Below are 11,922 nucleotides of genomic sequence, written 5' to 3' on the forward strand. Positions count from 1 at the left end.
CATTGCCAAACAGCCCTCCCAAAAGGCTATACCAATTTGCACTCTCAAAAGTGTTCAGATACATCCTTTCCCCACACTCTCACCCACGCTGGATATTATCAAACTTTCCAAATTTTGCAATATGTTAGATGTTCAAAACCAGCTTTTCTAGGAGCTTATAAAAAGTATTCTTCAATCCTAATGCGTCTTCTGAATTTTTACTCTTCTTTTAAAACCCTACCTGCTCACTCACTCACTCACCCTCTTTGTTCCTGTGTGTGTCTCTGTCTCTCTGTCTCTCTGTCTCTCTCTCTCTCTCTCTCTATATATATATATACAATTTTAATTAGCTGATCTTATTTTCCATTTTCTCCCTATGAAATTTCCTAAGCAAGAGAGATACCAATCCTCTAGGAGTTTGTCTGAGTTCACTAATACCTTTTTTTTAAATCCCATTTTTCTGTGTTCACCAGTTTCCTTTTTAAAATACATGAACTCCACGGGTGCCTGGGTGGCTCAGTGGGTTAAGCCTCTGCCTTCGGCTCAGGTCATGATCTCAGGGTCCTGGGATCAAGCCCTGCATCAGGCTCTCTGCTCAGCAGGGAGCCTGCTTCCTCCTCTCCCTCTCTCTGCCTGCCTCTCTGCCTACTTGTGATCTATCTCTGTCAAATAAATAAATAAATTCTTTAAAAAAAATAAAATAAAATACATGAACTCCATAAAAATAGAAGTACCCTAAGATCCAGTAATCACAATGCTGGGTATTTACAAACACACACACACACACACACACACACACACACACACCAATTCAGGGGCGCCTGGGTGGCTCAGTCATTAAGCAACTGCCTTTGGCTCAGGTCATGATCCCAGAGTGCTGGGATCGAGCCCCGAATTGGGCTCCCTGCTCAGCGGGAAGCCTGCTTCTCCCTCTCCCACTCCCCCTGCTTCTGTTGCCTCTCTCACTGTGTCTCTGTCAAATAAATAAAATCTTAAAAAAAAATTCAAAGGGACAATGCACCCCTATGTTGACTGTAGCATTATTTACAATAGCCAATCTATGGAAGAGGTCCAAGTATCCACTGACAGATGAATGGATAAAGAAGATGTAGTATATATTCACAATGGAATATTATTCGGCCCTAAAAAAGAATGAAATATTGTCATTTGCAACATGAATGGAGCTACAGATATAATGTTGCCATTTGCAACATGAATGGAGCTATTAGATACAATGCTAAGCGATGTGAGAGAAAGACAAATACCATATGATTTCACTCATACGTGGAATTTAAGAAACAAAACAAAGGGAAAAAAAGAGAGAGAGAGACAAACCATGAAACAGACTCATAACTATAGAGAACAAACTGATGGTTACCAGAGGGGAGGTGGGGGGGGCGGAATGTGTGAAATAGGTGATGGGGATTAAAGAGTACAGTTATGATGAGCACTAAATAATGTAGAGAATTGTTAAATCACCACATTGTATATCTGGAACTGATATAACACTGTATGTTAGTTATACTGGAATTAAAATTTAAAACTTAATTTAAAAAAAACTTTGAAAATAAATAAATAAAAACCATGCACTCCAAAAGGAAATACATCAAAATATTAATAGTTATTGCTTTCCGAATGACAGGCGATATTTTCTCTTATTTATTATTCTTGCTGTCTTTTCCAGATTTTCTCCAATAGTTAGTATTATGGGATCCTTACTATTTTCCAGGCACTGTTCTAAGCACGTTCCATGCTTTAGCTCATTTTATCCTTAAAACAAGCATATGAAGTACTACCATCATCCCTTCCTGTTATACACAAATGGCTGAGAGAGGTGAAGTAATTTTTCTTAAATCCCACAGCTATGAAGGATTTAAGCAAGGCAGGCTGATTCCAGATCTTAACCACTGCACCACACTAGTGCCTATGAACATGTACCAATTTAATAATTTGAGTGAATAAGACCTAAATATCAACTGAAAGCAACTATATTTACTAGCCAGAAATCAACAGCATTATGACCTGTGGGCTTATTCCTCCCTTTGTGATCTCTCTTACATATTTCAAAGGCATTCTTACCTTCCCAGCCACTGCAAAGCTCTTCTCCCCAGCCTCAACTGTGCCCAAAGATTTAAAGATACAGGCTTCAACAAACTCGAGGCTTTATGGTCTTTTAATCTCCCTATAATTCATTTTTATCAGCTTTCCTTTGTCTCCAGTGAAGACATCTTGTTCTGTAAAACACACTGTAATTTAATTGTTGGCTCCTCTGTGTAATATTCTTAGCCAGTTCCTGCTTCTTTTTTGAAGCTCCTTGAATCTCACGCTTCAGCTGATAGTTTATATTTGCTAATAGCAATGGGAATGGCCACAACACCCAACACTGACATACAGTTCCCCCAGCAAAGTCTCCCTGGTTAGGTTTGCAGTTCCTTAGCAGTGGTGGCAATGACTGAGAATCACCATCAAAGAACATCAACAGATTGCATTACAATCTGTCAGTCCTTCTCTAGAGAAAGAAATTGGCAACTCGTTATATTAAAGAACCGCAATCAAGCATCTGGAATATGGCAGCACACATCGATTTTATGTGAACTGATGAGTTTCAGCAATTTATTATCCTGCACTTTTTGACATAATCTTATCCACAATGTCTCTCCTACAAATGTACATTCTGCATAACAACTGTTATTTGAGCCACACCTGTGTGAATATCATCTATTTCAGAGGTTCGGCTTTGCAGAGTTACACATAGACTTATTCCAAAGAGAGAATTAGGTACCTTTTAAATTCTAATTAACAAATTATCTGCCCTCTTCATTTGCCTCATGCCAGCAGGAAAATTAAGGCAGCTTCTTAATAAAACATTTGTGTCAATCCGCCCCGTTAAGCAATAGCCTCATCATTTCTCCACACAGAGAGAGTCAACAATTGGACAAAGCAGACAGGCAAAAAAAAAAAATCCAAAAATGTCATCATAACAGCTACAGTTTATTGAATTTTGACCTGGGCCCGGCACTGGCTGTGTTTACATGAAGTATTTCATTAAATCTTCTCAATTGTCCTATGAGGTGTTATTATCATCCCCATGTCACAAAGAAAGAAAATGGGGCTTAGAAATTAAAAGCTTTGCACAAAATCACACAGCTAATAAGTAGCAGAGGTGGACTATCAGTTAGCATTGCTGCATAACAAATTACCCCAAAACTTCATGGCTTAAAACAACGACCGTTTACTTAGCTGACAAAACCATGGGAGAGATTTGGGCTGAGCTCAACTGATCTCAGCTAGGCTCACTAATGTGTCTGCAGTTAGCTCCTGGCTCAGTTGGAGGCAGGCTGTGGTCCCAGGGTTCTTATCTATGGTGGTTTCCCATTATCCAGAAGATTATCTCAAGCTCCTTCACAAAGTAGCCTCAGGGTTCCACATACAGAGAGAGAGGACAATTCCCATTGTGTATACACATTGTGTTCCTCTGTTCGCATTGTATTTTCTACTCTCTCATTGGCCAGACCCAGGCCCAAACTAGCCCAGATTCAAGTCCAGAGTAGAGAGGGACTCTACCTCTTGAGAGACCATTTTTGCAGCGTATCACAAGTTTCAACACACATGCAGGTGATGTCAAAACTTCCTACCCTGTGCCACTCCTGAATTTGTTTGGCCTCAGAGCTATGTCCCACCCCTGCACCCCCTCCTGCTCTGCTCTGCATCACATGGACACTGACTCTTGGAGGCTGCTTCCAGGGACCTGTGAAAGCCAGTGCCAAGTAATGGAAAGAGATTAGAAGGCAGGAGGAAAGAGAAGCAGGGTAGACCTCACCCTCCCTCTCTGCCTCATGCTGCATATCTAACAGTACAGTGCTCTCTGCACAGGTCTGCCATGATTTCAGCCTTCACCTCCTCCATGTGTCTCTTCTGCCTAGGGGCACTCATGGCTTCTTGCCATTGCGAATCTCAAGGTTTCCACATCATCCTTTGATTTCCCAGTCCCTCCAAAACCTAAGTAACCAATTCTCTGCATTAAATTTCCTCTGTTCTAAATATTTCATGATTTCTATCGTCCTGGTTGAACAGAGTGCTGCATACACTTCCCTGGCCTTTTGAGTGTCCTGGGCGAAATCATTTTGTATTGCCTTCCACAATACTAAGCACAATGGAAGCCACCATATTCATCCACTCAGAAAACCTTTACTGAGGAACTACTAGGCCTAAACCCGAGCTGGAGACTATGGCTACAAAGTTGAATAACACCTTACCAAATTAACCCAAAGGAGACAGGTCGATATAAAAATAATAACCATATAGTGAAGTTCTTTAATGAAGATATATAAATAGACTGTTGGAAATGCAGTCAGATGTGCTAGGTCAGTGCACAAGTTCTAGAGTCAGATCACCAACACTGGAATCCGGGACACTTTTACTATCAATAAAGCAAACTATTTATCCTCCTCTTCCTCCTTGGTACAGTGGGGGATAATCAGATCAACTTCATAGCATTCCAATAATACCTACACTAGAGCTTAGGCCAGTGCCCGTCTGGCCCTTATTAAGTGTTCCATACCTGTTAGGTAGGAGTTTTATGGAAACACAAAGGAAGAAACATCCATTTACTGTGCCAGTCAGGGAAGCCTTCCCAAAAGGAGGAGGCCTTTCAGAGGACTCTTGAAATAAGAGTAACAAGTCACTAGTTGAAATACCACTTCCCCAAAGAAGTTTCTCCAAACCCCATCTGAAAATGATTCATCCTCCTTCTGACCACCGTCAGCATTTTGTTTTCATACTCCTAGAACAGCAAAATTTTATGTTAATTTTTGTTACAGCTACTAATGCACATGCTTCTATCTTTTCCTACAAAACTATAAGCTCCTTGAAGACAAATGATATCCTGTCTACTCTTATCCACACTGGAAGGTTAAACACACTGCTTGGCATATAAGTAGGTGTACCAGGTTTTGTTTGTTTCATTTTTTTAAGGTTTTATTTTAACTCCAGTTAGTTAACATGCAGTGTTATATTAGTTTCAGGTGTACAATACAGTGATTCAACAATTTCACACATCACCCAGTGCTCATCATGACAAGTGCACTCCTCAATCCCCATCACCTATTTAACCCATTTCCCCCTCCTCTGGTAACCATAGTTTGTTCTCTATAATTATGTTTTGTTTTGTTTTTAACAAATGTCAACGTCTCTGCTGTCATCGCAAATCTTTAGACAGTGGCCATTGTCTTTGGATGATGAAATCATGACCTGCCAAAACCTTGATGCAGCATTTTTAGAGTCACAGTATATTAAATGTGCCTGTCATTCATAGAAAATATGAACTTGGAAAATAACACGGATGTCCCCTTCTCCCATAGAATATCACACAGAAACTGTATCTCTTGAGAACACTATGATATTTACTGATACAATTTTATAGCATCTTTCAATAACCCACTGCAAATTATAAACCTCAATGAAAGAGAGTCCTTATTTATACTCAGTGAAGTGACTAAAACCTCAATGAAAGAGACTACTTATTTATACTCAATGAAGTACCTAAAACTAAAATGAAGTTGGTCAAGTCAACCAAATTGACATGAATTGGCATGATATAAATCTGTGTGTACCGATAGGTAGTTTTTTTAGCTATCCAATAAATATTTATTTACTGAGTAGCCACCAATGAAGAACAAAAATTTAATGTTTTAAATATGGTAGGTTCCAGGGGCGCCTGAGTGGCTCAGTGGGTTAAGCCTCTGCCTTCAGCTCGGGTCATGATCTCAGGATCCTGGGATCGAGCCCCACATCGGGCTCTCTGCTCAGCAGGGGGCCTGCTTCTCCCTTCTCTCTGCCTGCCTCTCTCTCTACTTGTGATCTCTCTCTCTGTCAAATAAATAAAATTAAAATTTTTTTTTTAATTTAAATATGGTAGGTTCCATAACAGTCAGTTTTTTTAAGATCATAGAAATTATTTCACTGACCAGTGTGCCAATTATTGAGCCATTATTTCTCAGCTCCAAACCCACTTTGCTCACTTACTGTATGATATGGGAATTGAGCAGCCAAACTTCTGCTTTAGAGTTCACAAGAGGGAGAGTGTAAGACTAGGTAGGGGAGGAAGAGAGCAACTGTTCATTCTGGATTGCTTCCTATAGACATCCTGTCTGTTCCCCATCCCTAAGGGGAACAGCACCTTAGCAATGCTTCTTCCTCTCTGGCAGGGCCTTCCTGGAATAACAGTGGGTTTTTCCCCTGCACTGGAAGAAGCAGCCTCAACCTGCTGCCCCAGTGACGCCAGTACCAGGCAACTGGTCCTGCACTGAGGCCAGAGTTTCAAATTAATTTCAAAATTCTACTCTAATTTTTCTTTCCAATCAACTTTATAGAACTTTAATTTATACAAAATAAAATGTTACTATTTTAACTGTACAGTTTTGACATAATACATAATTATCATTCCAATTAAAATACAAATAATTTTCATTATCCCAGAAAGTACCTTCATGCTCCTCTGTTGTCAATACCTCTCCACACACAAGGTCCCAGAAAAGAAATTATCTGTTTTCTCATTTTGCCTTTACTAGAGTTTCATTTAGTTGAAAGCAGGCAGTGCGTACATCCTTTGTGTCTGGCTTCATTTGTTCAACATGTTATCTTGGAGATTCCTGTCATTATAAGAACCAGTAATTTTTTTCTTTCTATTGCTGATACTGTTTTTTGTATAGATGTGACATAGTTTATATCAGTTCACCTATTGCTGGATATAAAGTTGCTTCCAGTTTGGGGATATTATGAATGAAACTGCTATGACACTTATGTACAAGTAAATGAATGGGCATATGTTTTCCTTACCTCATAGTGGGCTTGTTGAGTCATAATTGTAATGTTTAGCTTTATAAAAAAAAAAAAACTGTCAAACTGTTTTTGAAAGGGGCTGTACCATTTTACATGCTCAGCAGCAATGTTACAAGTTCTAGTCCCGCCACATCTTTACCAGCACTTGGTACAATCAGTCTTTTAATTTTAGCTATTCTGCAGGGTATGTAGGGGTTTTGCATCATGGTTCAATTTGTACTTCCTAATATCTAATAATTTTTAGCATCTTTCATTATGTTAATTAGCCAGTCATATAGTTTCTTTTGTAAAGTACCTGTTTTGTCCCCCTATTACTTGGGTAATTTGTCCTCTACTATTGAGTTATAAGAGTTCTTTATATAGTCTAGATCCAAGTTCTTCATCAGATTTATGTACTGGAGTATTTTCTCCCACTCCGTGACTTCCCCTTTCATTTTCTGTAAGTGTCTTTCAAAGAAGAGATTTTAGTTTTGATGAATTCTAAATTATCAGCATTTTTTTTTCTGACCCATGATTATTATACCCTAAGTAATTATTACTTTGCCTGCCCAAGGTCACAAAAAATTGCTTCTATGTTTTGTTCTAAAAGTTTTAAAATTATAGCTTTTACATTTAGATATATTCACCCAATTACAGACCCTCAAAACATAAGAAGTGAAACTGATATAACAGGAGGAAGGAAGGAAGAAAAAGAAAGGAAAGAAAGAAGGAACTTTCATCAGTCATTTCAACAGCCCTCTCTCAATAATTGTCTTGGTCAGCTTGGGCTGCCATAACAAAATGCCACAAACTGAATGGCTTAAACAACAGGAATTATTTTTTCACAGTTCTGGAGGCTGGAAGTCCAAGATCCAAGCATCACTGTCGTTAGATCCTGGTGAGAGCTCTCTTCCTGTTTGCAGATGGACACCTTCTAGCTGTGTCTTCCCATGGGAGAGACAGAGACAGAGACACAAAGAGCTCTCTATGATGCCCTATTCTCATCATGTCATCTAAACCCAACTTGCTCCAAATGCCCAATCTCCAACCACCATCACACAGAGGGTTAGAGCTTCAACATACAAATTTTTGGGGAACAAAATTCAGTCCATAGCAATAATGGATAGAATGACTAAACAGAAAATCAGTAAGGACAGTGAATTGGGGCAGGCTTTCAACCAACTTGACATGAGTTGGCATTTGTAGAACACTCTACACATCAGAATAAACTTTTTTTTTCCAAATGTACACAGATGATCATATTTTGGGTCATTAAAATTTTTTTTTTAAGATTTTATTTACTTATTTGGCAGAGAGAGAGAGAGAGAGAGATCACAAGTAGGTAGAGAGGCAGGCAGAGGGGGAGGGGGAAGCAGGCTCCCTGCGGAGCAGAGCCCGATGCGGGGCTCGATCCCAGGACCCTGGGATCAGGGTCATTAAAATTTTTTCAACAAATTTAAAATATGTTCTCTGACCACAGTAGAATTTCATTAAAATTCAATGACAAAAATATTTATCGAAAATGCCTAAATATTTAAAATGTAAATAACGCATTTCTAATAATCCATGGATCAAAGAAAACCTCAAAAGATAAATTAATATGTGTTTTGAACTGAACTGAATGAAAATGAAAACATATCAAAGTTTAGGGGACATCACTAAAGTAGTAATTAGGGAAACAAAGCGTTAAATGCCTATCTTAAAAAAAAGAAAGTCTGGATTAAACTTTGCACATTAAGAAACTAGAAAAAATAAGAACAAATATAATCCAAAGTAAGTTGGAGAAAAAAAAACATAGAAAATATCAGAGTAGAAATCAATAAAATAAGAAAAAATAGAGATAGATCAAATTTTGTTAACATGTTAATTCTCCCTAAACTAATCTATAGATTCAATGCAATCAAAATCAAAATCCAAAGAGACTTTTTTGGTAGAAATTTGACAAGCTGATTCTAAAATTCAGGTAAAATGCCAATGATTCAAAATAGTCAAACAACTTTGAAAAAGAAGAGCAAAGTTGGGAAGCCAACACTGTTTGATTTTATGACATAATATAAAGCTACAGTAATCAAGAGAGTGAGGTATTGACATAAAGGTAGACAAACAGAACAATGGAAAGAATAGAGAAATAGACCCATACATATGTGGAAAACTCATCTCAACACAGATATAAACTCAAGTCAGTGGAGAAAGGATATTCAATTCAACAAATGGTGCTGGAACAATTAAATACCGATATGTAAACATTAATGCAAAATGGAACACAGACCTATATATATAAACCTACAACTATAGAACTTCCAGGAGAAAATCTTTGGAACCTCTGGTTAGGCAAAGATTTCTCAGATATATCAGAATCACAGTTGATAAAAGAAAAAACACAGTTAAATTGGACCCCAACAGAACTTAGAACTTCTGCTTTTTGAAAGACCCTATTAAAAGAATGATAAGACAAACAACAAAATGAGAGACAGTATTTGCAAGTCATATATCTGATAAAGGAAGTTATCTAGAATATATAAAGAAATCTAAAAGCCTAATAATAAGAAAACAAAAACCCAGCTTTAAAAAAAAAGAAAAAGAAAAAGAAAATGGACCAAAAAATCAGATACTTTACCAAAGTATATATACAGGTGACAAGCCAGTGAAAGTACCATCATTAGTCATTGTATCCATGATGAGATAGTACTAGATACCTATTAGGAAAGCATTAGTTAAGAAAGACTGACAGTGGCAAGCACTGGTGAGAAGGTAAAGGAGCCAAAACTCTCATTCTCATGAGCTGGAAATGTAAAATGGCACAATCACTTTGAAAACCAGTTTTAAAATCTTAAAAATCTAAATGGATGCCTACCGTATAATCTAGTCATTCCAGTGTAGGTATTTACTCAAAAGATATGAAAGCATATATCCATTCAAAGACCTATACATGAAGGCTCACAGAAGCTTTATTTATAATAGCTCAAACAGGAAACAACTCAAATGTCCATCAAGTGACTGAATAAATTGTGGTATGTCTACACATGATACAATATTCAGAAATAGAAAGGAAAGAACTATTGTTACATGCTACAACATAGATGACTCTCAAAATAATTATGGTGTATGAAAGAAGACAGAAAGGGGGTGCCCAGGTGGCTCAGTTAGTTGAGCATCCAACTCTTGGTTTCAGCTCAGGCCATGATCTTGGGGTTGTGAGATGGAGCCCCATGTCAGGGTTCCCACTCAGAAGGCAGTCTACTCTACTTGAAATTCTCCCCCTCTTCCCCTGCCCTCACGCCACTCGTGAGCACTTCTCTCTCTCTCTCTCTCAAATAAATAAATCAATCTTTTTTTTAAAAGAAGATAGAAAAAAGTAACTCATACTGTACTATTCCATTTATACAAAATTTTAGGATATGCAGACTGATCCACAGCGACAAAAAGCAGATCCACAATTGCCTGAGATGACGCACAGGTGGGTGCAAGGAGAGAGAGGGATTAGAAAGGTACACAAAGAAACTCTTGGAGAAAATGAAGATGTTCATTATCTTGATTATAGTGATGGTTTTGCAGGTGTATGCATATGTCAAAACATCACAATTTACACATTAAATATGCACAGTTTACTGTAAATCAATTATACTTCAATAAATCTGTTTTACTAATAAATAACTGGATGTTTTCTGCTTCCTGACTGAAACTTGGTTGTTATAATAGGAAGGAAGGAAGGAAGGGGAAAGGAAGGGACAGGAAGGGATGGGAAAGGAAGGGAAAGGGGAAGGGGAAGGAAAGGAAAGGAAATGAAATAAGAAGGGAAAGAAGGAAGTGAAGGAAAGGGAGGAAGAGGGAGGAAGAAACTGTAACATATAATTAAATGGAATGGAAATGGGAAGAAACAGATGAAATGGAATGAAATGGAGAGAGTCCACCCCTTTCAACCCCCCCCCTCAAAAAAGCCTTTCCATATAAACTAGAAAATTATTTGCGACCTTATCACTGCAATTGTTTAAGGAGAAAATACCATAAGGATGCTTTAGTATTTAGTGGCACAGGATTAGAGATAAGAATATATATTAATATATTTTGATTAACCTTTACTTAAATTTCTTTGTCAAAGCAATATTTATGAAGGAAGAAAAACACATTCCATAATTTTTTGCTATACATTTTATAACTCTGACAATGTGTCCATTTTTTTTTTTTATTTTAAGTAGTTAATTGCCAGGTTGAGTTGAAGACGGAAACAGGAGAGTTCACTGCTTACTTCATGGGTCCAGAACCAGATCTTAAAACCCACACTGGAAGATCTCTACAGCATCTCCTATCCCTCACAGGATGCAAGTAGCAGTTGTATAAGGTTTACTTCTCAGGTCCACCAAGGACCTTTACAATTACAGAAAAGCATTCACTCAATGAACATGTGTATACTTCTAGGGAAATTAAGAGTAATTCCTGTGACAGAGCCTGCTGGTTGACCCTAATGTCCAGCCTCTCTTTCTTCCTTTTAATATTCCCTCTCCACAAGAAGGTTTAGCATCAATCAGCAAATACATTTTCCAGACTCCTTTGCAGCTAAAAATGGTGACATTCCCACCAATGGAACATAAACAGGAGTGATGTGTGCAGCTTTTACACCACTGTCTTCAGTGGGAATCATCTGCCCTTCACTTCTCTCTTTTCCTCTTCCCAAAGACTAGAACATAAATGTGGTCATAGAACGCCAGGATCAAAAACGTAGACATGACAACACCCTTGTTGACAGTGGGGCAATGTGACTAAGGTAACTGGATTCCTGGCTGACCTTGTGAGGCAGAATCATCTTTCTATCTTGGACTACTCCCTCCCTCTGGAACATTAAGCAACAGAGAATAAAACTTATCTCTTGTTTGGGTCTCTGTAGTTTGGGGTCTCCTTGTTAAAGCAGCATGATATTTTCTCCCATGGTTGGGGATCCTTGCCTTTACACACCAAACTTGGTATATTTTGTGGAACAAAAAAATATGTAGGCAGAGTTATGAGTAAGAGGCATAAGAATGTGATAATACTGGGGCTGGGGTTCCTGGATGGTTCAGGTGGTTAAGTGTCCAACTCTTGATTTTGGCTCAGGTCATGATCTCAGGGTCATGAGATCAAGCCCCACAT

This window comes from Lontra canadensis, unplaced genomic scaffold (genome assembly GCF_010015895.1).
Source record: "Lontra canadensis isolate GAN:19392208 unplaced genomic scaffold, GSC_riverotter_1.0 scaffold1, whole genome shotgun sequence".
In the NCBI taxonomy this organism is placed as follows: Eukaryota; Metazoa; Chordata; class Mammalia; order Carnivora; family Mustelidae; genus Lontra; species Lontra canadensis.